Below are 6,000 nucleotides of genomic sequence, written 5' to 3'. Positions count from 1 at the left end.
GACCTCTACACTTTAACGATGGTTTCGTTGACCTTTGACCTTTTTCAAGGTCACAGGTCAGCGTCAAAGGAAAAATTAGACATTTTATATCTTTGACAAAGTTCATCGGATGTGATTGAAACTTTGTAGGATTATTCTTTACATCAAAGTATTTACATCTGTAGCCTTTTACGAACGTTATCAGAAAAACAAGGGAGATAACTAGCCTTTTCTGTTCGGCAACACACAACTTAACGTTGGGCTTTTCTCGGAAACTATAAAAGTGACCGGGCTCAAATTTTATGTGAACGTGACTCATTGTGTTGTGAATAGCAATTTCTTCCTGTCCATCTGATGCCTCATATAATATTCAGAACTGCGAAAGTGACTCGATCGAGCGTTTGCTCTTCTTGTCTTATAATGTTCTTGCCTACAAAGATTGTCGACTCAGTATTGCATTGATAGCCTACATTATTAGCGTTTTGGTTGTATTTGTTTCTCTTGTTCCTACAAACTGTTGTACTTCTGTGCGCTTGGGGAGAGAAAATGAGAGTAAATTGATAAGCGATGCGAAAATGTTTTAATCATTGATTTGACTTTGTGCTTCAGATGTTTTTGTTTATTTCTTCGGAATGTTATGTTTTGTTCTGATGTTCTTGTTTTATTCCTGAAAGAAAGGAAGAGATGTAATATTGTTCCACCACGATTGGTTCTGGTGTATCACGTGGTTCATGAATATTAAATCAGTTGGAGACTAATGGCGGAATCCGTGTGCATGTTGGAAGGCTGCGAGCGAAGGCACATAGCAATAGTTCCACTCATACATACACTCTAGCATTCAAAGACACTACAGGCATCACTGCAGAGCGCCTAGAACTGTACCCACGGAATATGCGCGATATAAGACTCATTGATTGATTGATTGATTGATTGATTGAATTGTATACTAACTCATCATTTGGTAATGTGGATGATAAGCTACATGCCACTAACACGGCATATGAGAAGAATCTATGCAAGTCGGCGAAAATTAGATGAAACACAGCGGCTTCTATTTTTAGATCACTGGCACTGGCACAGGCACATGCAATCTGTCAAAAAAAAACCACTTCTGCTTTAATTGAGAAGCAGGGAATTTATGGTCATTTGGTATTGTGGAGAATATAAGCTACATGTCATTAATTAATTCTGAGGATGAGAGCACAGTCTCGCTTAGGCAAAGGGCGGAAGAATACGCTCTGTGGAAAAGTTCAATCAATCAATCAATGAGGCTTATATCGCGCATATTCCGTGGGTACAGTTCTAGGCGCTCAGCAGTGATGCCGTGTGAGATGAAATTTTATACGGCCAGTAATTGCAGCCATTTCGGCGCATATTTACCTTTCACGGCCTATTATTCCAAGTCACACGGGTATAGGTAGACAATTATTAACTGTGCCAAAGCAATTTTTCCAGGAAAGACCCTTTTGTTAATCGTGGGATCTTTAACGTGCACACCCAATGTAGTGTACACGGGGGGGAGTTCGGACACCGAAGAGAGTCTGCACACAAAGTTGACTCTGAAATAAATTTCCGCCGAACCTGGGATCGAACTCACGCTGACAGCGGCCAACTGAATACAAATCCAGCGCGCTACCAACTGAGCTATATCCCCGCCCCAAGAGTGCACTAACAGTTTTAGCGCATCGCCATTAGCCAATAAACTGGTTCACATCAGTCATGTGACACCAGTACTTACTGACAATTATTATTATTATTATTATTATTATTATTATTATTATTATTATTATTATTATTATTTAAGTTATTGAGACATCCCAGTGCATTAAGGGATTTATAGAGCAAATCGAGAAAATTCATTATTGAACGAAGCGCATAGCGCTGAGTTCAATAATTATTTTCGAGATTTGCTCTATAAATCCCTTTGTGCACTGGAATTGTTTCAATAACGATATTGTCAGTACCGCCAGATAAAAAAGAAGATTCAAAACGCACATTTTGCAACGCGCATTTGGATAGGCGTAACTGTGTGGTCAGGTTTGTGTCAGATCTACTTTTGTGTGGGCTGTCTCAAGTGTGTCGTGCTTTCGTCACACGCAAACTCTTGTTTTAATTTCTGTTGGTAAATTCCAGTGTAGCGTTAAGCTAAAAAGTGATGATCTTTCATAGAGACCTCATTTAAACTCGGAGAAAGGACTGTGCTCTTAGTTATTTGCAATTCGAAACCTTCATCGAGCTTCGACAGATTGACTGTGCAGAGTTTTGCCCCTTGCCAAGGTCGACGGTAAGCACATTTTCAAAATAAATGTGGCATGTTTCTCGTGTGGTATGTTCACTCATCGGGGAGTCTGGTACTAAATATGAACAGTAAGAATGCTCTGAACCCTACACGTATTATATCCCCATCGTTTTATCGTTCACATTTGCCCAACATGTTAATTTGCTGAGCGGGATTTATGTCGTCTGCTAGGCTCTCGCAATCGAACCACTGCACTGAGTCTCATTTCAAAAACAAAAATTGCTCGTCACGTTGCACTGAGTCTGCACGCATGAGGCAGGCTGGTAATAAGTCACATGGTAATTTGCTGAGCGGGGTAAGAACGTTCTAAACCCTACACGTTTTCGATTCCGATTGTTCTTGCCTTGAAATAATAATTCGGAAAACATTCATTTACTGAACAGATGCAGTCGTATTTCAGTGCAGTCTGCTACGTGCTGATCTAGCTGCTACGTTATCGGAATAACACTTGTGTTTTCTGTTAGCTGCTGGGAATTGTATACTAACTCATCATTTGGTAATGTGGATAATAAGCTACATGCCACTAACATGGCATAATTATGAGAGGAATCTTCGCAAGTCGAAACTGAAAAATTAGACACAGCGGGTTCTATTTTTAGATCAGTGGCAACTGTGGCACAGGCACATGCAATCTGTCAGAAAAAACACCCACTCCTGCTTTAATTGAGAAGCAGGAAATTTATGGTCATAATCATTGGTATTGTGGAGAATATAAGCCACATGTCATTAATTAATTCTGAGGATGAGAGTACACTCTCGCTTAGGCAAAGGGCGGAAGAATACGCTCTGTGGAAAAGTTAGCGCACTCCAAGAGTGCGCTAACAGTTTTAGCGCATCGCCATTAGCCAATCAACTGGTTCACATCAGTCATGTGACACCAGTACTTACTGACAATTATTATTATTATTATTATTATTGACCAAACTGCTTCTTATATGATGTACATGAACTTCAACATATGCTTGACCTGTCCACAAAGTTGCTAGGTTGAAGATTAAACGGTCTGACATTCGTTAAATTTCTAAAATAATGTCCAAATTCGGAGATCGACTCAACAGTACGAGGTTTGAAAATGAACGGTAGCCAAACTAACCCGTTTCAAGCCTCCAGATTGTTACCTTTGCTATGATTTAAAGGACCCAGTCCACTACAACCAACATTAGACAATCAGTGACTTGAATACAGCCAATTCAGGCAGGATCAGGGCATTTTCTATGGAGGAATGCGTTCATGTCAGTAGGGCCGGACGAATCGAGGGGGGGGGGGGGGGGAGGAGGGGGGCTCAAGCAGTTGGCAAAGCAGTTAGTACGGTGGAATTTCAAATTGAAATATTGTTTTCATGCCAAAAAATGTTAACATAAAAAAGTTAGAATTGCTCCCCAAAAATAGGGGGAGAAAAAAAAGACAGAGCAATTTCTAAGCCCAGATAGCCCCGTTTGGCTTCTTTGGACAAACACAATTTTGTGGGGGAGGGGGGTGGGGCATGCCCCCGGACCCCCTAGGAATATCGGTTGTTTCGCTCATTCGTCTAGGTCGCTTCGCTCCCTTTAATTAGCCCTCCTCTCCCCCCCCCCTCCACCTCCCCTCCTTACAAACTCACTGATTCGGCCCGGGTCATTGATGAATATTGCGTCCCGATGCGCAAGAGTAACATTACAACGAAGGGGGTAGTTGTTCAAGTCATCTGAGTTTAACAAATATATTCATAGTTGTTGTGCATGTACTCCATGTCGGGGAAATAGCTCAGTCGGTAGCGGCGCTGGCTTCAAACCCAGTTGTCGCTATCGGCGTGGGTTCGATCCCCACATTCAGCGAGGGATTTATTTCCCAGAGTCAACCTTGTGCAGACTCACCTCGGTGTCCGAACTCCCCCCGTGTGCACCCATGCCGCACGATAAGGAACCCAAGTTTACAGCGAAAGTCTCAGGGCTCGGAAACATGAATACACGCATGCAGGAAAAAACAAGTCGCGTAAGGCGAAATTACTACATTTAGTCAAGCTGTGGAACTCACAGAATGAAACTGAACGCAGTCCGCCGCTCGTGCAAAAGGCAGTGAAAGTGACGAGCCTGTTTGGCGCGGTTGCGATTGCGCTGCGCTTTACTGTACCTCTCTTCGTTTTAACTTTCTGAGCGTGTTTTTAATCCAAACATATCATATCTATATGTTTTTGGAATCAGGAACCGACAAGAAATAAGATGAAGTAGTTTTTAAAACGATTTCGGAAATTTAATTTTGATCATTATTTTTATATTTTTAATTTTCAGAGCTTGTTTTTAATCCAAATATAACATATGTATATGTTTTTGGAATCATAAAATGACGAAGAATAGGATGAAATTGTTTTTGGATCGTTTAATAAAAAAAAAATTTAATTAGAAGTTTTCAATTTTTAATGACCAAACTCACTCATTAGTTTTTAAGCGACCAAGCTGAAATGCAATACCAAACCCCGGCCTTTGTCGAAGATTGTTTTGCCAAAATTTCAATCAATTTAATTGAAAAATGAGGGTGTGACAGTGCCGCCTCAACTTTTACAAAAAGCCGGATATGACGTCATCAAAGGTATTTATCGAAAAAAAGAAAAAAACGTCCGGGGATATCATACCCAGGAACTCTCATGTCAAATTTCATAAAGATCGGCCCAGTAGTTTAGTCTGAATCGCTCTACACACACACACACACACACAGACAGACAGACAGACAGACAGACACACATACAGACACACATACACCACGACCCTCGTCTCGATTCCCCCCCCTATGTTAAAACATTTAGTCAAAACTTGACTAAATGTAAAAATGGGTAGCGCCGTATACTTGTATGGCAGCTCGCTTTCCCCAGGGAGAAAGGGTAACCTTACAGGACTATATCAATCTTATCCTTATTCTTATCCTTATCCTTCAGTTTGTTCACGACCATTTCTTATAAAGTTTCCAGTCTGCAGGCACAATGGTGTGACTTTTATCTTCTCTCAAAAAAATGTGTTCCAACTTACACCGAAATTGGCAATTGGCAATCACAACAACGCTCTCTTGTCTAGGGATTGCCCTGAACCCAGATGGAATTGCTTTCTTACGGTCACCGATGATCTGGGTTGTACTGGGGGTGTTTTTGCTTACTCAGACATTTAGGTAATCCAAAAGGTAAAGGTCTGAAGGGTTTAAAGCGGGTAAGTGTGACTACCGCTCAATGTCAAACCTCGTTCTGTTGAGTCGATCCCCGAATTTGGAAACTTTTTTTGAAATGAGACAGATGTCAGGCCACTTAACCAACAAACTTGCCACTTCTTGGACAGGTTGCACATAAGCTGAAGTTAATGTGCACAACATATGAAGTAATTCGGTCAACAGATGTAGAAGTTATTAGCATTTGTGTATGGCAATCCGAATGGTGCAAAAGTCCCTTTTAGCTCTTGATGTCTAAATAACACATTATTTAGCTAAATAACGCGTTATTTAGCTAAACAATGCTTTATTTAGCTATATCATGCATTATTTAGCTAAATAATGCATTGTTTAAATTAAACAATGCATTATTTACAGATACAGAAAAAAGAGAGCCCAGAGCACTAAATAATGCATTGTTTAGCATAAATAAGAGATTGTGTTTGTAAATAACTCATTATTTATAAATAATTACGCGTTTTCTCTAAACAATATATTATATGTAAATAAAGTGTTATTTAAATAAATAAAATATTATTTAGATAAATAAAATA

The sequence above is a fragment of the Littorina saxatilis genome, linkage group LG7, assembly GCF_037325665.1.
Source record: "Littorina saxatilis isolate snail1 linkage group LG7, US_GU_Lsax_2.0, whole genome shotgun sequence".
NCBI classification, from domain to species: domain Eukaryota; kingdom Metazoa; phylum Mollusca; class Gastropoda; order Littorinimorpha; family Littorinidae; genus Littorina; species Littorina saxatilis.
This window is presented reverse-complemented; position numbering follows the sequence as displayed.